Source organism: Neltuma alba, unplaced genomic scaffold, assembly GCF_004799145.2.
Source record: "Neltuma alba isolate B1F8T4 unplaced genomic scaffold, ASM479914v2 tig00004876_pilon, whole genome shotgun sequence".
NCBI lineage: Eukaryota > Viridiplantae > Streptophyta > Magnoliopsida > Fabales > Fabaceae > Neltuma > Neltuma alba.
In genome coordinates this window covers 68,134-91,381 of record NW_021633894.1, presented here as the reverse complement: position 1 = coordinate 91,381, position 23,248 = coordinate 68,134, and the positions used below count along the sequence as shown (strand labels likewise).

The 23,248-nt window shown below is 37.0% G+C and overlaps 1 pseudogene; it reads right to left on the bottom strand.

Moving 5' to 3' along the window:
- Positions 1 to 3,682: 3,682 nt before the first annotated feature.
- Positions 3,683 to 23,248, bottom strand: part of LOC114746070 (protein PPP4R3C-like) — a 32,252-nt pseudogene continuing 12,686 nt past the window's right edge.

The following is a 23,248-nucleotide window of genomic DNA, read 5'->3' as shown; positions in this document are numbered from 1 at the left end:
GTACTCGTCATATTTACTTCCTTCCTTCTTCCTCCCTCTTTCCCATTGTTGGCTACATTATTCTCTCGCGTGGATCACCTCCGCTCGCCTCTCTTTCCTCTTCTTTTTCACCTTTCGTTATCAACCATCATGTTAAACTTAAATGATTTAGATTTAATATTTTATAAAGTTATTATTTAAAATACTAAATAATAAAAACTCCAAGTGTAATTGGGGAGTCCTGGACATAAACGCCAGAAAACAAACTAAATAGTATGAAATAAAAAAGAAATTTCTTCTATGCATATATCTAAAGGCTTCACGGGCAGTTCAATTGCAGTGCAATGCATTACGGTGAAGAAAACTCAAGAAGTCAGTCCACGATTGTAATGATAGCGCGTGGGAAAAAAATTAGCCCACTTTGATGTTTCTGATTCATCCGGTTAATTTATCTCATCTTTATTTACAAAAATCAAACTAGATTTTAATAATGCTTGCAAATATAATTAGGATAGTAGGTAGTTTTTTTTTTGTTATATGCTATATCCTATTATCATCACACCCTCGGAGAAAAAGCCTAAACAGACGGATGTCCAATTTTTGAGAAGATCACTGAGCTATTATCGCAGAAGTTATTTATACTACACACTGTAACTATAGAGAATATGTTGGCTAATTAGGTATCTTTAGGTTGTCATGTCTTGCCCTTCATAGTGCTTTCGAAGCCATATAACTGTTCGTTACTGGTTCTGTGAGAACGAGCAAAGAATGAGAAAGACCAAAACATAGAGAAATGGATTCTCTCACCTTACTTAATGGTCCTATGAAATAAATTTTTTCATATCCAGAGATTTAGCATCATGGGGAGGATGATTGAAGAGAAGATAATGTGCATACTACTTGTCCTTAATAGAAACCAGCTCTGAAAAATCACAAGCTGTGTTTCCAATGATCAATAACATTATCCATCATTGTCAAGCCATCAACCGAACCTATTTAATTCCAGATTATTGAAAAAGTTGAATCTTTAAAAGGAAAATGAGCCTGAAATTCAATGCCGCCTGTTTCCTCTGTTCATAAAAGCTGGGCTACTCTGCTAAATGCACAAGGAATCTGGGCATCAAAGTAATCTGACCGTGTCATTTTCTACTAGCATGTTTGGTTTAACGTTGAAAATCATCAAATGCATCATCCAGAAGCCTCAGCTGTCCCGTTCAATCGACTTAACTGAGTCTAGGCTAACACACAGAACAGATAGATATAGGATAATAATTCCTTCCAGTTTAAATAACTCAGGCATATTTAGCTTATCATATGTCAATCTTCCCCTTCTTACTGCTTTAGAAGCCATGGAACACGTCGCCTCTGGTTGTGAGAAGGAGGGGTAAAGTACCAAGTCCACAACATAGAGGAACGAATTCTCTCAACTCAGTTAATGGTCAGTCGATACTGGGGGAAAAAAATCATTTTCAGGGAGTTGGGATGCTTGAACAGCAGGAATATAACAAGTTTATTAGTTGTTCTCGCCAATTTAGAATTTAGAATTTAGAATTTATATTATATGCATGTCCAGTATTTCTGTTGATCTAAACATGATCCATCATTATAAAGTCATCAACTGAATCTAGTTAATACCAGATGCAAGAGGTTTGAGATTGAATGCTGTTTATTTCCTGTGTTTACAAAGGCTGATATACAACCAAGGATCAGAACTTTATTGAATAAAAAACCAGATCAGGTACGGTAAATCATAACAGAAGTACGATTGAAGGGGTGTAATATTAGACTCATAAACGCAACTGTATTAATATAGAGGGATACAGCCTAACAACAATGATACACAGTAATAGAATTGTGATGCCCCAAAAGGATGCTTCCACTAAGAAACACCTTGAACCAATCCTACTTGATTGGTGATGCCAGTGACGTCTTGCTTTCCACTGTTGCCAAACACGCCTGTTACTTCCATTAAGAGTTCATCACATGCATGCAAATATGAAGAAGCATGTACATAATTAATCATGCAATATTATACCGCAGCAGCTTTGAGGAAGCCGTTGGAGACGCGATTGAGAAGAGGATGGCCGAAGTCGAACAGGGGAACTTCATTATCAAAGCTACGAAGTTCCTGCATCAGAGATCTGGAATCCAAGGTCTTGCTGCTCATCTTTACTCCCTCACACTCACAAAGCCAAGCTTCCTCTTCTTTCGTTATATTGTGCTTGTTTGGGAGAGCTTAAGAAATTCCTTATAAGCACGTTTTACGTAAACCAAGACAAAACTCTTCTCACATATTTATCTCGTATTCCATAAATCATTATTAAAAAGCTACTTATAAGCCACTTATAAGCTGTTCCAAACGGGTTCACTGTTCCTCAGCCTACAACAATGCACCGCACACAACTACTTCTCATAACACGTGTTATTATCACTTGTACGTGGCTCTTTCTGCTGTTGCCAACCCATTTCCAGCTTCCTTCTCTGTATGCATTTTCTTTTAGTAACCTAAATTTCAACCCTTTTCACCCTTGTCCATATTGCATTAGCAATAACTCATGCTTTTTTTTTTTTTAATTCCCTAACTTTTTAAATTTACCTTTATGTTCATGTTTCTGACTTTTTATGCTGCAAACCAACTGGTTCTTCTCAACCGTTTCTTTCCTACTAAAGGTGGGAAGAGGAACAACTACGTTCAATTTGCTCACCGCGCTTAATAGTCAATCTTTAGTTATATTGGGAAAAAACTCGTTCATATTCACTGCTTTTGTTTTTTTGGACCTGAAATTTATATTCATTGTTTGAGAGAGTTTGTTTGCTTGATCCAATGTCAGATCCTCCAACGATGCAACATCGAAACATTTTAAATTCATCATTAATTTGAATTAACCTAATGTTGCCACTTTGAATTCGATTGCAACAGATCACACATTAAGATTTTTTTCCGGTAAGCACAGATATCCTTTTATTAAAAACACTATTAAACATTAAATATAAATATATCATATTCACCACGTTGTGGAGGACAATCCTTCCGCTAGACCCCACCCACTTAGTTAACAATCTAGGACTTTACATCTCGTTCAAGTTGACATCACGGAGAGGACTCTAACCTCTGAATTGTCTCTCACGTAACCCTTAATTTTGTTTTGGAAAGTAATATAGAGTTGGAAAAAAAATAGTTGTGACCAACAATGGTATTTCAACTTAGAAGGCGCGGGAGTAACAGGAAAACGCAAGTAACTTAAATGTCTGATGGCCAAGACAAACAAGTGTGGTTATCCAGAAATAGAACCACATCTAAAGTTGAAAAATACATTGAAATTTTAATATTTAAATATACACTGGATTCTTTTAACTCGCTACATTTGCTAAAAATTGACCCTACAAACTCACTGCACAATCCTGTTACCATATCCACCACAAAAACATTGGGGGGAAAAAAAACCTGTGGAAGGCAGATATTGATGTCCTGGATCACCAAGTTCAAACAACCGAAAAAGGGAAGGATGGTAACAGGACTCTATCTCCCTCACTCCCATTCGCCAACCCACCCTCTTTTATGGCAGGGTTTATGAAAAGGGCTCGAATAAGCAAAAATAAAGGGAGCAGAGGAAGGGAAAGAAAAAGAAAAGATGAAAATTAATGCTGATGAATGTTATACAAAAAAGCAAGAAATTACTAGACAAGGAGCCGGAGGAGAGGGTAAAATTCAAGCTGATGGCATTAATATCTTCCCCGCCTCTTAGGTGCCACGTTATGTTATCTCCTCATGATCCTCTTTAGTGGTATGGTACCTTACGACATTTCCCCCACGTCCGTTATCCTTCGTCGTCTCAAAGCTATTGATTTGGCAGTCAGCTCACTAGCAAATCCACGTTATAACAGAATAGACTATCCGTGCCTTGTTGTACATGGTTCCGAATACTACTTATGATCCATTTACAACCATCTCCGGTGAGGAATTTGGTGGCACCAGTTGACGTTCCTCACCATCCAACTGTCTATTATCTTCGTTGCCATGCAAGTGATCAGAACAGTGCCTAGAGGCAGTAGTTTCTTCCTCTACATTACTCTAGGAGCACTTGATGCCTTTTCTTCACTGCTGTCACTAGAGCTTATTCTCCCTTCAGCTGCGTCAGGACTAGCATGCACGTTGATTGCAGTTTTCTTAGCAGGAAGCACGGCCTGGCTGATGTTGGTTAAAGGGAAGAATAGATGATACTCGGTGAGAACTGAACAGAGGAAAAGACAAGAAAATACATTCTGAAATGTACTCTTTATTGCTGCACTTTTGGAATGCGACACTTGGGACTCTTAAATAGAGAAAGCAATAACAGGAAAGGCTAAAAATAAGGACCACAAGATAACTTACCCAAAAAAATGCTAGACCCATTAACCCACTAATAGATCCACTAAGATACTAATATAATAAATTAAAATATGAATAAACTTGAGCCCCACATATCAGCCCCATGACTCACGAAACTCAACAAATCTTATTCTATACTTTTGAATCAGTCAAACCAACACTCCCCCTTGATTCAAAATCTCTGACTCGTCACATACTCCTAACACTACAAGTTGTCGAATGAAATGATGCTGCACATCAATATGCTTAGTTCTTTCATGGAAAGCTGGGTTCTTTGCCATTGGAATTGCTGATCTGTTATCATAAAAAATTTCTGTGGCTTCCTTTTGCTCATGATGTAAATCAGCAAGAAGTTTTCTGAGCCATAAAGCTTGTCGAGCTGCTGAGGTTGCTGGTGTATATTCTGCTTCAGAGGATGATAAGGCCACTGTCTCTTATTTCTTTGAACTCCAAGTTATTACTTCGGAGCCAAGACTGAAAGTACTACATGAAGTACTCTTTCTATCATCCAAACTTCCTGCCCAATCACTGTCTGTAAAGCGAAACAGTTTGAAATCTGATACTTTACAGTACCAAATGCCAAAATTGACAGTTCCAGCTATACAACGGAGAATCCTCTTTGCTGCACCAAAGTGTTGCTTGGTAGGATCATGCATAAATCTGGAAACAACGCTAACAGAGAAGGCAATATCAGGTCTAGTGTGAGTTAAATAATTTAGCCCACCAACTAAACTTCTGTAAGACTTTGGATTAGCTTTTTCTGTCCCATCTTCTCGCTGCAATTTCTCATTGATATTCATTGGAGTTGCTGCCACATCACAATTTGTCATATGAAATCTATTCAAAAGATCTGCAGCCTATTTCTTCTGACTCACAAAGATTCCATCTTTGCTTTGCATCACTTCAAGACCCAAGAAATATTGCAACAAGCCCAAATCTGTCATCTCAAAGTTCCTCATCATACAAGACTTAAAATCAATAATTAATGACTCTGAAGAACCCATATAAATCATATCATCAACATACAAACAAACCACCAAAAAGTCTCCATTATCATGCTGTTTCAAATACAGTGTGGGTTCATTTTCACTTCTTGTGAAACCACTTTCATGAAAGAAAGAGTCAATTTTACTGTACCATGCGCGCGGAGCTTGTTTTAGCCCATAAAGAGCTTTTCTTAGCCTGTAGACTTTGCTTTCAGTGCCATTAACAACAAAGCCTTGAGGTTGTGAGACATAAACCTCTTCTCCAAGCTCACCATTTAAAAAGGCAGACTTCACATCAAATTGATACACAGGTAGTTGCAATTGTGCAGCCAATGATAAAACAATTCTAACAGTTTCAAATCGAGCAACTGGAGAAAAAGTCTCCTCAAAGTCCATACCTTGCTGTTGTGAGTATCCTTTAGCAACTAGCCGAGCTTTATGCTTTTTGATGCTTCCATCAGCATTATATTTTGTTCGAAATACCCACTTCAGCCCTATAATATTCTTCCCTTCAGGAGCATCAACCAACTCCCATGTTGAGTTCTTCTCAATGGACTGCATCTCTTCTGCCATGGCCTTTTGCCACTCAAATTGTTCTACTGCTTCTTCAAAACAAGTTGGGTCAGAGGCATATAAAGCAAAATTACAAGAAGCATAAATTTCTCTTAGAGATCTGAATTTTCTTGGTGGTGTTTCATTAGAGGATCTTGAGGATAGAGGACTTGCTGGTCTAGTAGTGCTTCTATCACTAGTGAGGATGAAGCAGAATTCGGAGGGGATGCTGTTATAGCTTGTGCATCATCAAATTCTAATGGAACTTGAATAGCAGCACCTTTTTCTTCAATATTCCACTCCCAATAGGCTTCTGCATTAAAAATAACATTCCTGCTTACAATCACCTTGCCACATATAGGATTATATAGACTATATGCTTTGGATTGAGGACTATAGCCAATAAAAATGCATTTTTCAGATTTTCCATCAAGTTGAGGATGAAAAGTAACCAAAGCATATGCTATACAACCAAAAATCTTTAAGTGGCTTACCCGTGGCTTCCTCCCCAACCAAGCTTCATATGGTGTTTGATTCAAAACAGCCTTCGTTGGAGAGATATTTAACAAATAGACTGCTGTTGCCACTGCCTCTCCCCAAAATTGATCTGGGAGGTTTTTTTGCTTTCAATAGACTTCTAGCCATCTCTACCACGGTTCTATTTTTTCACTCAGCTACACCATTTTGCTCTGGTGTGTAAGGTGCTGTAAGTTCCCTGTGAATACCGTGCTCATCACAGAAAGCAATAAAAGCATTAGATAAAAATTCACCTCCTCTATCAGTTCTAAGAGCCTTTATACTTTTCTCACTTTGATTCTCCACCAAGGCCTTAAATTTCTTGAAATTCTCAAAAGTTTCAGATTTGAACTTCAAGAAATAAATCCAACTCATGCAACTGTAGTCATCAGTTAATAACAAAAATTATTACTTCCACCAAGTGACTCAGTTTGCATTGGTCCACACAAGTCAGCATGCACAAGTTCAAGACAATTAGAAGCTCTCCATGATTTTCCAACAGGAAAAGAATTTCTAGATTGCTTTCCATATACACATCCTTCACAAAAGTCAAGTTTAGCAATATGTGGCACACTAATCACCATTTCTTTTTTATTTAAAAGTTTCAAACCATTCACATTCAAATGCCCATATCATAAATGCCACAATTTGGCTTCATCATTCCCCTTAACAAACAAAGCACTATTCATGACAGTTGCAACATCAAGAGGGAACATTTTATTCTGTGTCATATTAATAGCAGCAATAATATGACCAGATTTTTTATCATAAATAGTGCATGCATCATCATCAAACACGACTCTGTATCCACTACTCATCAATTGTCCAACACTTAACAAATTGTGAGCTATCTGTGGCACAAATTGCACATCAGTAAGAAGCTTTACCTCACCTTGAATATTCTTTATAGCAACTATACCTTTTCCTTCAACATGGACTTGCTTGTCATCACCAAGTCGAACATCACTTTTCTTCGTTTCATCAAGATCTCTAAACAAAGATCTCGAATAAGACATATGATTTGAGCAACCACTATCAACAAACCAGATATTACCTGATGCATGAGTAATAGGGGAATAAGCCATAAACAACTTACTCTCCTCTTCTACCTTTTTTGTGAAGTTGACTGCCTTCTGCCCATCTCTTTGTTTACTCCAACATTCAGCCTCTTTGTGACCATATTTCTTGCAATATCGGCATTGGATTGCATCCTTATAATGCCTCTGCTCACTAGAATGCCTCTGCTCACTGGACCTTCCTCTTCCTCTTCCACCACCACGTCCTCTACCACGAAATGCTCTGCCTCTGCCTCTGCCAGCACCATTTTCAGATTTGTGGGAGGAAGAATCTTCATTCACCTTAAATGCCTTTTCTGTAAATTTTTCTTGTGATCTGTTTAGTCTATCTTAATGAGCTAACAAAGAACTCATCAACTCGTCAAAGGAGAATTTGGATAAATCTCTAGACTCTTCAATAACAGTAACCACATGATCAAATTTTGCAGTGAGAGTCCTCAAGACTTTTGACACAGCAATTTCATCGATAAATTTCTCACCATAAGACTTCATAAGATTAACAAGGCCAGACACTCTAGACATATAATCTTGCACTGACTCTGTACTTTTCATCAGCAAAGTTTCAAAATCACGTCGCAATGTTTGCAATTTAACAGCAATTACCTTTTTATCTCCCAAATACTCTTGCTGTAAAATCTCCCATGCCTCATTGGAAGTTGACGCTGCTGCAATTCTGGGAAATATGTCATCATCGAGTGCTTGCTGAATCATAAACAAGGCCTTTGAATCCTTCTTGCGAGACTCCCGCAGCTGCTGACTGGGCTCTGCTGATTGCGTATCATCAAAACCATGCTCCACTAGGTCCCATAGTTCTTGAGACTTGAAGAGAGTCTTCATCTTTAGACTCCAAAAATGATAATTAACCCCTTTAAAAATTGGAAGAAGGGGCTGAGAAGTAGCGGACGTTCCATTTACGGCCATTCCGTAAAGCACTCACACTTCCTCACTTGCTCTCGTGTTTGACTCTCCCTCACCCACATCACTCTCTTTTCCTTACGGTAGAAAAAGAAGGACCAAAACCTGGTTTAGATAAGGCTCAGATACCAAAATTGTTGGTTAAAGGGAAGAATAGATGATACTCGGTGAGAACTGAACAGAGGAAAAGACAAGAAAATATATTCTGAAATGTACTCTTTATTGCTGCACTTTTGGAATGCGACACTTGGGACTCTTAAATAGAGAAAGCAATAACAGGAAAGGCTAAAAATAAGGACCACAAGATAACTTACCCAAAAAAATGCTAGACCCATTAACCCACTAATAGATCCACTAAGATACTAATATAATAAATTAAAATATGAATAAACTTGAGCCCCACATATCGGACCCATGACTCACGAAACTCAACAAATCTTATCCTATACTTTTGAATCAGTCAAACCAACAGCTGAGTGCTGAACATAGGGCAAAAAAAACACCATATTTGGACTTTGGATACTTGAACCACTTCTGCTTCTTCACATGCTCGGGTTCTCTGTCTTTGGAAGGCAATTTCCATTTTAGCCTGAGAGATTCCATGGTCCCTTCATCTTCATCCGAAGCTTCTGGCTGCTTCCTTGGTGGTGGCTTGTAATCTTCATCATCCTCATCATCATCATAGTCTACTAGACCAACCTTGGGCCATGATTCCAAATTAACATATTAGTTTGGAACATATGGAATGCAAACGATTCAATTTCCATAATAAAGGAAAATGGAATCTACCTTATCTGTGAGACGCTTGCAGAACCATTAGATGAATTAGATTGCTGTGACTGTCCTTTCTGATTGTGGGAAACGGATACAGAAGCTGTATCTTCCTCAACACTGATTCAATCAACAGAGTAAGACAACATTATATATGTAAGAAATCTCCAACAATTTGAGAGAGAGAGAGAGAGTGTGTGTGTGTGTGTACCAGTCCTCGTTGAAGTAGTCTTCCTCTTCTTTCTCTAGAGCCCGCTCATCAATTCGTCTCCAGGGGTCTATCACATTAGCAGTACTTTATGGCCCCCCATTATCTAAACACTGCAAGCAAAATGCAAAATCAGACATTTGCACCAAAAACAAAAGGAGCAACATACCAAAACCAGGACCAGCAGCAAGGAAAATACCTGCTCATATTTTACCTTCAGTGATTGAATGGAAGCCAAATACTCAAATTTCTCAAGCTGAGGCCAGAAAGAATCAACTAAATATTTCACCAATAATTTTAGATTCTCCTGTAGCATACAATGTTATCAGTACATAATTGCTTTAGACATTTAAGATGCACAGTACATAGGTATAAAAGAAAGAACCTTCTAGATATACTCAAAAAGTTCTAGAACCGTAGAGTTTAGCAGATTGTAGCGATGGACATTGTCAACAAAAGCATCTACAATTGGTTTGAGAAGGTTGTTCCTAACAAAATGATTTATCAGATGCTCATCCTGCAGGTCAACACTCCAAAATGTTAAGCAAAATGCTTAAAGGGGGTCAGCCAGCAGAAAATGGCAGCAAAACCAGAATAACATGGAAACAAAAGGAAATATAGGACACTAAACAAATTCAATTATTTACTACATTTTGGAGATAAGGCATTCTTAATAATTATTAATACTCATATTAAGTACGCGTATCCAACCATAAGAAGGAATTTCTGCTTCCGTGCTTGATTGAGTTATATGTGATCCATCTGATCATTTTACTAAGTAAGTCATAATTTCCCTAAAAAAAATCGGATCTTTAGATTATCACACGCATAAGACTGAGATATAATTAGCAGTACAGAGACCCTAAAAACAATTGAAGAGAAGCCTTAACTGAAATGATATATTTTCTTTTTTTGGAGCAAAAAAGTCCATTTTATTAATAGTCAAAAAAAGTTACAGCCGCTAATAGCCCCGGGGCCAAAAACAAACACTCAAAAAGACCTATCATACAACCTAACCCACCAAACTCACCAAAAGAAAGGGCTTCCATTGTTCACAATGCTTCCGTTGCCGTTGCCTTATGTAGTGCCACTGTTATGAACAAACTTGCCTCCGGCAGCGTTGTGGTAGTAAGGAGAATCGTAACGGTTGCCGGAATAAGAGTCGTTGTTGTAGTTGACGTCTCTAAAATTTTGAGCGCCTGATCCGCTGTTATTGAATGAGCCTTGGGTTCCACTGTTGTAGCCTCCGGCTGATCTGCTGGCCTGAGCCTGAGCCTGAGCCTGAGCTTCGTTCTCCAGAAGCCTTCTTATCGTCATCAGCACCGACCCCATTTGATCTCATCGATGGAGTTTCTCACTGATACAATACTTTGATTTTTCCTTTTTTATGGCTTTGATCAATCGATTCCTCCTCTCGCCTGCTTCGTCTATGTTTTATAGACGCACCGTTAAGAATCTGGACCGTTCCTTCCTCCTTCTAGAGAACGCATCCGAAGCTTATTATTAATGGCCAGTGGCTATTTTCACATTAACGTGCAATAATATACTTGCTCTATACTTAATATAAAATTTTATTTGACTTTTATTTTGGTTATAAATATAAAATTTTAATTCATTTTATTTCTCATATTTATGTATTTTTTTAATATGATCCTTTTAATAATAATAGTTATAACCAATATACTTAATTAATAAGAATATTTTAAGAAAGATAATATTTATTTATTATAAATATTCATAACTAATTTAATTTTTTTTCAATCTCTTTAAATCAGTTTAAATAGAATCGGAGGTAGTAGCTATCTATGTTTACCAAGTCAATATGCGAAGTCATGTCTCTCATTTCAGTTATCAATTACTTTCAAAATATCTTATCCTTTTCTTGTTTAATTTCACTAGGTAAGTTGTCGGGGTAGATATCATGTCTCACAAGAAATTCTTACGTACACCGGGTGCACCACCTCATTTGTGCTCTGGCCAATCAGAATATAACAAGTCACAACATTTTAATCTTAGCTGGCTGCCAGGTCATCTCTAATTATTAAGCAATTAAGATTTCAATTAAGAGAAAAACTCAAGGATTTCAATTTGCATCAGAAAATTCCCATCGAAGAGCCCTAACCTCTACATTTGAGATTCAACGACGATTGCCCTCTTCCTGGTGACCTGAGACGAAACTTGAACTCTTAAGGCTGGAGGTCTCTCAGCGAGTTTGCGGTAGGTAAGTTGCAAGTTGTGCTTTCCTTTTTCTTTTATTTTTGATCGAACAAGAAGCTATTTATCCTCATCTTCCTGAGACGATGGTTATGCCCTGAAGGCTAAAGGTTCTTGACGATCCCCTTCTTATCGTGTTTCGCTTTGATTTGTGGCTGGTAAGCTGTGATTTATGGATACAAGTGAGTAATGAAATCATGTTTGAAGCCCAAAACCCTAACTTAAAATCAATCTTGAAGCTTTTAATAACCCTTTTACAGTCCCTTTGTCTTCAAATCAAAAGTATGAACCGTGGAAGTATTTTAGAAATCCTACCTAGAGTGTTGCAACCACTACAGCCTCTACCAAAAAAATCATTTCACTATGATTCTGGAAGTTTCACTGAAATGAGATGTTTGTTATTTGACTTAATTGATCATGAACTGAGGTACGATAAGACTAATCCTACATATCATCAAGGCACTTGATTCAATTTATTTATTATTTTTCGAAGTACTTGCATTTTGCCGGTCCAAAATGCTGTGGAATATTTGAAGATTATTGGGGCCTTGAACGAATATCATTGTTTATAACTTTATATCTTCTACAAGGCGTCTTTATGGATGGTGAGTTTAACTATATTTGTAATTTCAGCTGCCTTGTTTTGTTTATGTGAAATCATTTTACTAGTAATGGTTACTATGTTTGCAATAATTTCTATTCAACCTGCACACCTAGATTGTTTTTCATGTACTTCAGGCACATAAATTTTGTGATGTTTATTCTGTTTTTGACTCTTTGCAGAATTTTTAGGCCTAAATTCCATTTGAGTGAGTTGTCTATGTAGATCATAAAGAAAATTACCTAGTGTCTGCCTAGCTGTCTCGCTTTATAGCCCTTGCTTTTTCATTGTAATTAACAATCAGAGTTCAACCTTCTTTTTTTAACCTCATCAAAATGTGGCATTGGGATTATGGCTTCGTGTAGGTATGAAACTTCAGGAGAGGAGAATTATACACCATGGCAAGGTGGGTAGGTGAGAAGAGGATGTGGCCTTGCTGAAATCATTCATTACACGAGGCATAATGGCTAACAATGTGATTTTGATATGGAAAGCTTTTGAGAATTGAAGGGGATGATGACTTTAGTTTGACTTCAATGAGTTTGGTGCTGACTAGCTAGTTTGTTGGCACAGTTTGTTGTAACAGGCGATTACTATTTAGTATATGTAACTTGCTGTCCAGAAATGTTTTATGTAATGTTGCAATTGAATGTTGTTAATTTGGTATTATAACATGACAGTTGATTGTTTCAATGGAATGCCTTTGATTTGGTGTTTTGATAGTTGATTCTTCTTCCAAATATAGTTATGCCAAAATTCATAACAAAGAGTTCCAAAAGTGAAGGGCACAACAGTACAAAAATTCTTATCGTGTCAAAGCTGGAGAGCAAAGCAACATTTCAATTAATTGAACTTTGTTACTTTACAAAATACAAATGATCAACCATACAATGATCTTGATAGACCAGAACCCTGCAATACAACATTTGAGAAGCAAACCAACCAAATGTGCAGAATCATGTTCATCCCTAATAAAATAATGAAAACACTAAATCAATCCTTCACTCCTAACTACTACAGCAGCTAAGCAGAATGTTGGAAATTGTGCCATAGGAACCAATCATTGTGTAATGAACATTGTTGATTTATGAATTTCTTAATTATGTTATCATATTATTTGCATGTTTACTGTGATGACTATCCTTAGATAACTCATGATTTTATCCTAAATGTCCCTGGTTGGTCATCTATGTGGGAACAGAGATGAAATAAGACCAGTATGACTTTAAAGATGTATAGAGATATAAATCAAAGTCATAGGCACATGTAAGAGTACAAGGTGTTGGACCGACCCGCTATGAGAGAGTTGCATGGGTTAAGTCATAAGCTTCTCTCATATACAAACCATGTCACTATGCCCTTTGACCTGAGATCATCATGGATTCCTACATGAGAAACGCTCAGCTTTGACCTAGTCAAAAGTCACTTTTGACCGAGTGATCATAAAGACTATGTTCAGGCTTAGTGGTTTTTCATATAGAGGAATGTGAATGGTTAAGATGGAATTTGTCCCTCACATTTGTAGAGAGACATTACTGGGCCCCTCGATGAGTGAGTCTGAGAAATGTATGGCCATACTATAATGGAAAGGTAGTTCCATTTCTATACTCAGACTACTCATGGATCGAGAAAGTAACGGTCAGGAATAGGAGGATGACATTCTCCATGCCTCATCCATGACCAAAATGTCGTGTGACAAAAGGAACGTGATATGGTTGTATGAAAGGTTATATCGTTCATCGATCCTCATATGATTTGGGTAGTCGTGATGTCTTGCTAGAGACCGCTTACGACTTGTGAGTCATTATAGTAAATGGCCCACTGCCAACTTCATATGGGCCTACGGGTCGCACACAAAATAGCCCAACGCGAGCTATGATGTTCAGATTCATTGAATCTAAGATATGTCCAGCTTCAATGAATAATCTAGGGTGGACGTATATATATATATAAATTCGTGTATATATATTATATGATATAAGAGATATTTATGAGATTTGATTATAAGGATAAATTAAATTTGTATCATTTTTTTAATTGATAAGGTATAATATCTCAAATTTGATTTATTAGAATAAATCAAATATAATTCCGTCATATCTTTAATTGTGAATTAAATGAATAGGTGAATTAAATCTGTAAGACGGATTTAATATAAAAAAACCGTATTTATTTAATTAATTTCTTATCAGATTACGCAATATGTGATATTGTATTAATTTCAGAATTAATTTAGGATTAATTCTGAAATCCAATATCCTTAGCGTCCTATATATATTTGATATTAGGAGCTAGGGTTTTGGGGCGTGTGAGGTGCAAAATGTTTGCAGATAAGAAACGGCCAATAGAGAGACGTGAGGAGGGATTATCAAAAACCCTAGAAGGACGAGAGGCGCTAGCACGTCATTCATGATTGGAACGCTGTTCGTGTGGATACCGGTAGAGGAAGCCGATCTGAGTCGTCGACTTCTCACGATCAAAGAAGAGCATAGGCATCCCGAATGTCGGAATCCCCGAGCCACCATCGATTCGAATACCGCAGGTAACACCTCTTACCACTTGACTTAAACACAATCGGTAGATCCGGGCAAGGAATTGAAAAATTGTAAAGTTAATTTCCGCTGCGTGTCTTTCAATTCCTTTCACAGAAGCCCTGACCCATTTCAGTTATTTTTCTCTGTCCATCTCGTCCCTTAATCTTGCCTAAAGTTTGCTTGGATACATGTACTTCAGTCTAATCCAAACAATTGCTGCAGCATACCTCCTGCATTTATAGCAACAATATCATTTGGAGTGCACAAACAATTGAAAAAAATATCAATCAGCAGCATTGACATAGAACATGAAGATGCATTTTCAAAATCCTTTTATAAAGCTTTTTTCCCATATGTTCAAGAATGTGCCATTAGCTAACTTTCACCAAAAGGTCGTAAATTGAGGAATGACCAAATTGAATATCAAAGACTAGAGGTTGGTTATCCATCATCAACATTTGATTGAATACTAGATTTGTAAAATTATAAAATAATCAAGAAGTTTTACGTAGAAACAACATAACTTAATAAACTAGCAAATTAAAACATATATAAACAAATTGAAATCGAAGAAAATAATAGAAGAGAATATGGTGGCCTTTCGGTGCCAACGAGCTAGAACGCACCATCATTGATTCGGCATTCAATGTCATCACAGACACTTAATGGTCCTAACCTTGTGGCCTTCAATCCTTCAACAACAATATCACGGGGATAATTTAGGAAGGGATTGGCATGAGGTTGGATTAGAAAAAGAAGAGAGGAGAGGAAGATAAGGGAACTATTGGGCTGAGGAAGTTACCGGCAAAGGCGAGACCGACAATCAACTCCCTAAGGGTATGTTTGGATTGGCGTTGGGCAAAACTGACTTCTAGTTCAACTGACTTTTGTAACTAAAGTTAGAGTAAAAGTCAGTTAGAGTATGTTTGGATAGGTGCTTTTGAAAAGTCAGTTAAAAAAGTTGAAAGTTGTTTGGATGATGAATAAAAAAGTTAGTTTAGTTGTAAAATGACTAAAAAGGGCATGAACTTTATTAAATAGTAGTTTTTGAAATTTTATGTTTTTAATGTGATAATAGGTTAGAAAAACATATAAAATTATTATGATAAAATATAAATAGTTTAATTATGAAATTATGAAATAAAAATATTTGTGCCGGAAAAATAAAAAACACATTGGAAATAATTAATTAAATATACATAATGGACAAACATGAATATAAATTAAAATTCATTTAGTCTGTAATTAAAGTAAATGAAATAACATAACTAATTAGATAGTAAACTTTGCACAATTTGGTCTCTAATTGAGTCACAAACACGATTCATTTGTGCAGCAGATGTTAAACTTGACGAGGATGCCTCACCACCTGCATGATTATTGTCTTCATCTATTACACTTCCATGTTCAGCTTCTATAAAGCGATCATCAGTTGGAGAATTTTGCCTGATAAAATTATGGACAGCCATTGTTGCACAAACTATGCAGACCTGTGTTTCAAACTTGAATCTGGGCATATTTCTTAAGATTGCAAACCTATTCTTCCACACCCCAAAAGTTCTTTCAATAGTGGATCTCAAACTTGAATGATAATAATTGAAGGCCTCATTCTGATTTGTAAATCTTGGGTGATGATTAAAGTCTGGAAGGTGATAGCGCTCACGTCTGTATGGGCCAAGGTATCCCACTTGTGATGGATAACCAGCATCAACTAAATAATATTTTCCTAAAAAATCATGACGAAATTATATTGAGGTGAAAATAATACAAATGAAGCTGAATTTAAAAATATTTAATTTGGAAATCAAAGAAATATACCTTCAGGTGGATGAGGAAAATTCAGGGATGGAGTTGAGATAGCAGAATGAAAGACACGAGCATCATGTGCACTACCTTCCCAGCCCACCAACACGAACGTGAAACACATATTCCAATCACATACGGCCATGACATTTTGACTAGGAAATCCCTTCCTATTGATATATTTGTCTTGCCTAGCTTGACTAACCTTACATCTTATGTGGGTACCATCAATTGCTCCAATTGCATCTCTAAAAAATGGGAAGTATCGTGGATCATTTGCTATTTTTGGGTGACAATAGGAAAATGTAGGATCAGTTGGCCTGATATTTTCTCGAGATAAATTGAGGCAAGCAGCTAACACTTGATGAACATGCCGACTGACAGTTTCTCCTGAACGCTGAAACCTTTCCTGAATCATCCTATTACATTGGCCATGTGCAATTATATTCAAGAACATGGCAACAGATTCATGGACACCTATATACTTAGTATTTTGTAACCCATGTTCAACCAATTTAGAACATAACCGATGGAATGTCTCTGTTTCCATTCGAAACATTTCCTTAGACAGTCCTTCATGCCCGTCTAAAAGTTCTTGAACCCACAAATAACTAGTTTGTTCACCAGTTCTACATGGTTGTTTGCACAGAAAAGGTGTCACATACTGACCCATTAACACACTTAGCTCGGATAATTGTGTTGTGTGTTCATGTAAAGCAGGAAATAATTGAGACCATTCATCTCCCCCATCATCCTCCCAACCCTCGCCCCAACCTTCCGTTGAATCAGACATAATAGATGTGTGTTACCTGTGAATAGATAAATACTAAATATAAGTAAAATTTTCACAAAAAAGAAAAGAAAAGATAATACACAAATCGCCATTAAACTTTAACATAATAATTAAACATAGTCATGAAACACACATTAAACTTGGTCATTAAACATAGTCACAAAACACAAAACATTAAACCTAGTAATTAGATACATCGTCATAACACATAACACATAACACATAATAGTACATTAAGGTAGAAAAACAGAAGTCATAACAAGTTTGCTGGCACAACTCAAGGATTCTTGGGTGCAGCATATGGCGGTGGATTTCCAGCATTATGCTTCAACCAAGCCACTAATACCTCCCGATTTTCTCTCAAACCAGCATATATGTCCCTGAAAGTCTTGTTTGCCAGCAGATTACAACACATGACACAAAGATGAGTGTCACTGACAATTTCCTTCATACTCAGCAGATCAGTGGTCAGCTCGGTAGTGTTATCACTGTTGGCCATTTTGTTTACTGCCGCTGCTGTACTAATTGAAGCCTTCTCAATTGAGCTTACTGAATCTGCTATTCTTTTTGTTGCTGGCATTTTTTGTTTCTTGTACTTATCCAACCCTCCACCTCTCTTCCTCTTCCCTTGGCTCCCTGAACCAATAGGTATAATGGGTGTAGTGTTTGATGTGTTTGCAGTTAAATTGATGCCGTCCAAATCGTCCGAAACTCCTGCAGGGCGTTTAGTGTCAACACCTAAAAGGCCATCTTCACTGTCCCCTGAACCTTCTTCCCAATCCATGGTTAGTCGGTAATCATTTGATTGATCAGTCCTATGTGGCTCAGGCTGTGGCTCAGGCTGGGTTAAAGAAGGTGACCACATATCTTGTCCTGATGCTATAGTGCCCCTGAATAGAGTTTCTAATTCAGTCTGGAATTTTAACCCATGCTACCTAAACTTTTCGTATGCTGGATTTTCCTGCAAAGCCAAAAGTAAACAAAGGTTAAATTATTTTCAAAAGTCACTAACTGCTTAAAAATTAACAAAAGTTAGTTCATACCAGCTTCTTTCTCTCCCACCACTCATCAAATACCACCACTGTGTTCCTTTCAGGGTCCCACCCTATGCCGGTCTCCTTTCCAATTAGCTGCTCAAATAGCTTCCACTCTTTCCTCAAGTTATCCAATCTATTTTTCAGTTGTTTCTTCTCATATCCTCTCCCTGTCTTTTCATTGAATGTTTTGTGAATGTTGTCCCAGCCTGGCTTTGTAAACGAGGATCCTTGATGATGTTTGTTATAAATTTGGTCCATGCATATTTTGAGAAAAACACCAGTAGTGCTTACATCCCAATACGCTTTGCCTTTATTGTTACTCATTGTTCTTGATGAAATTACATATGTATCAAATTCACAATAGATTTAGAATGAAGCAGTAACACACACGAATAAACCCACAATTAACAATGTCTGCTTAAACTTTTTATTTAAAAACAATCAATCGATACATTTTTAAACTAATAGTGTTCATATGTGTTATCCATTTTATACGCCATAGGACAACCCAACCGCATCCCTCTTCAATTCTAAATGAATTACCTGAATAATAACTCCCACGTATTCTTAGAAAGATTATCAAGCAGATTTATCAGATACTACCAGCAAATCTATCAGATACTACCAAGACACAAAAATCAGCAAATTTATCAAATACTACCAGGACACAAAAATCAGCAAATTATCAGATACTACCAGCAAATTTATCATATACTACCAAGACACAAAAATCAGCAAATTAATCAAATACTACCAGGACACATAAATTAGCAAATTGATCAGATACTACCAAGACACAAAAATCAGCAAATTTATCAAATACTACCAGGACACATAAATTAGCAAATTTATCAGATACTACCAGGACACAAAAATTAGCAAATTTATCAGATACTACCAGGACACAAAAATTAGCAAATTTATCAGATACTACCAAGACATAAAAATCAGCAAATTTATCAGATAATACCAGAGAATTAAAACCACAAACCAGGAGTAGATGAGTTCGAAGAACAATGAAGCAAAACGGTTGATCTCAACAGATTATATACATATATATGCATCACACATCGACAACCTTACCTGCGACTTGAAGCTGCGGGTTTGAAACAGGACCAAGCAGAAGAGATCACGGAGGGAGAAGCGCCGACACAGGGTAAATCAAGTGAAGCAGAACAAAGCTGACCACTTGCTTCTTGGCAGCCACAGTCAATCAAGTGGAGCGGAAATCAAATGAAGCAGAGATGGCCGGATGTACGGGACGTACAGCTACACATCGAAGGGGCTAGCTCAATTAGAACGACGGTGAACCTCAACAGATCCGGTGAAGCAAACGCACTGAGGATGCAACAAATAGAAGGGTTCAGTTCGGTCGAACAACCGGAGGACCACACTGATCTGTAATAAATACTCCGACTGATCTCTGGCACAACCCACGGTGAACGAAGTGGCGAGCTCTATCGAACAACCAGAGGACCACCTGAAATGGAAGAACAAAATGGGAGAGCGTAAGGGAGAAGAACAGAGCACCACGCTCCACGGTGTGGGAGAAAATGGACAGAGTGAAGGAAGGAGAAGCACCGGCGACAATCACGGATGGAGAAGGGCCGGCGAGAAGGAGGGAGGGAGAGCAGTTGGTGATGGTGAAGAAGGAGGGAGGGAGACCTATCGGTGATGGTGAAGCAGGAGGGAGGGAGACCAGTCGGTGATGGTGGAGAAGCTCTACGGAGGGAGTGACTAGCGAATGGATTTGGGGGGAGGGAAAATGTAGGGAGGGTTACAACTGGTAGGTGGTATTTTTATGGATCTAATAATGACCCATAACGGTAAATTTCAGTTTCAGACGCTCCAGAAGTAGCTCTCCTCAGCGTTGCCAATGTTCCCCGTTTGCCACAGAAGTCAGTTGGATAAGATATTCCAGCCAAACAACCATTTTCCTTCATTTCAGTTACAAACGTTGGTTTCACAATTTCCTAGGCTCTTTCACCGTTTGAAACGGCAATCCAAATGTAGCCTAAGTAATCGACGGCGAGTGCGTTGAGCGGCGAAGATTCGTGGACGAAGAAGAGCGTTGGTTGCAGAGCAAGGGAAGAGGACGATCGTTAAATGTAGAGGCTAGGGTTCTTCGATGGAAATTTGAATTTGAAGTTTCTCGATGCAAGTTGAAATCCCCGATAGTTTTTCTTATAATTATTATTTTAATTGAAATCTTAATTGCTTAATAATTAGAGATGACCTGGCAGCCAGCTAAGATTAAAATTTTGTGACTTGTTATATTCTGATTGGTTAGAGTACAAATGAGGTGGTGCTCCAGGTGTACACAAGAATTTCTCCTCTCATGTCTCACTTGAAATGTTATGCTTTCGGCGGCCCCTTCACTATTAATCCTACTATGTCCTATATCCCACTGACGTAGCCATAAGTCTAATAAACTCATAAAGAGTTAATTAGTTCCAAGTAAACGATACAAATGAATGCATATTCTGCGTATAAAATTAGCTGGAGATCGGTATTGATAATCTCGTCAAATTATTTCAAATTAAGACTCAACTTTTTTCACTTTCTACGACCCTAAGGTTTTGATGTCCTTTCTTCGACTTCAAAATGATTTGATTAAGGAACATCCATAAATTGGGGTTTTCTAAATGATTAATATATATATATGAATGAATTGGAATTTGATAAAAAAAATCATAATTCTTACTTGTGGGATATTCCAGGAACTTATGATAGTCTAAAGATTACCATGCGATCAATCGGATTCACTCATATTAAGTTCTATCGTTTCACTTTTGTTTTTATTTTTTGATAAAATATATTTGTTCACTGTTAACTTTTGAAGTCTTGTATAAAATCTAATACAAAAACCAAAAGGAAAAAAAAAGGACTATTTTTTTTAAAAAAAATTGAATGATCTTTCAAGGACGCATCAGTGACTTGGCTTATTTTAACTACGAGCTGATGTGAATGAAAACGAAGTTAGATTAATGGCTGGTGAAGAATGAAGAATAAGGATTTGGAGTGCGTACGTGTCAGGTCAATGGAGGCTCCCATAACAAAATGAATAGAAAAGATGCTACTTGAAAACTTGGGAACCTCGGCTTAATCGATAATACTATTCCGGTCCTTAATATAAGACTCATTTAACTAATTTGATTAGATTAAAGAAGTTAGGTAAGTTAGTTAATTATAAAAAAAGTGACACATTTTTTCTAAAACACCATAATCATCTTTCTTAATACCTCATCTCCCTTTTATACTTGATTATGGTTGAGGGAGTATCTATAGGGGTAATTTAGAGAAAATTAATAAATATGAGAAATGAATCTTATATTTAGGACCAAAACTAACTCAAGAATTGGGTCTTATATTAAAAACCGGAAGAGTACCACAGTTTTCTTGTCCATTTTCAACTTTTGCCCTCAATATATATACTTGCCACCCAGTTTGAGTGTTTTGACTAGCCACTTAAATTCAAGCTTTTTAGCTCATTCTTCAACTTGATGCAGCCACATGGCGATGGCTCTCCCCCGCACATGCACAAGTTAGTCAATATTTTAATTTGTAAATCAAAGTATGATAGATATGCAATATATCTTTTTGATCCATCCAGACATAATTAAGAATTTAAGATATATAATTTGGCAGAAAAAGAAAAAGAGATGCAATTTGTTTTTCCCCTATAAATTTACAGATGCCAACTGTGATCTATAATTAATCTGAGTCAATTAATGTAAAAATAACTCTCTTTATGTATAAAATTGCGTAGTTTTTGTAATGGATCTTTTATGAACTTGTGAGGGATTGAATTAATAGTAGCTGGAAGCCAGCCAGTCAGATACATAAAATTTATTAACAAATTGACAAACAAATTTATGGAAGTCTATCCAAAACCATGAAAGGGACTCGATCGAAGTTTCAAATCTGATTGGTAAGACTGACCAAACTTGTAAGTCCTATGGATGGAAACAACTTAGAACTGCTTATATGGGGCTCTCATAATAAAACGACATCATCATGATATTAAAAAAATACAATGTGCGCGTTAATTATATCATTTCCTATCTTCTTTTTTTTTAATCAGTACTGGATTACAAAGCATTACAAACAAAGCCTAACAAAAATCTAGTTTCCTATCTCAACCTCCTCCTCCCTCGTAGAAGGTGATTGATCTAGAATACAAAAGTTACTCTCCATTGAATGAGAGAGTTTGGCTAAATGATCAACCATGGGGATCTGTTTCCTAGTGGTATGAATCGGGACAACAGTCCAGTTCCTATAAAATAATAATCTAGCAACGTCAACAATATCTTTAAATGGATAATTTTCATCACATCCTTTACAAAACAGAGATATGGCCTCAACACAATTAATGTATATCGCTATCTTCCTGTAGCCTCTACTCCAACAGAGTTGCAATCCATGAATCATGCCAAGAAGCTCAGTAACAACTAGCGGTACGGAGATAATCTTGCAGCTAAATCCCCCCATTCATTGTCCATGATTGTTCCAAAGGGCACCACCACAACCACTTCTTCCATATGAACCATCCACCTCCAATTTGATAGAGTCATCTTGGAGTTAGTTAGTGTAGTCTTTTTCGCAATGAGTGTTTGTACTTTTGGTGCAATGAATTGCCTTAATAATTTAACAGAGCAAACACATGCTTTCTACTTTATTTGATACCCCTAAATATGCGGATCTTTTTTAACATATACACCACTTGGCAACGTCACTTGTTTATATTTCCATTTCTATTATTTTTTTTTAATGTTGAGGTCAATTAACTGCACCATGAGTTTAATTTGTTAACTAATAAAGCCACTCCAAAACAAATAGTTGTCTTGTAAGTTTATATGTACAAACTGAAAAGAAATTAATACTTCCTCCAATG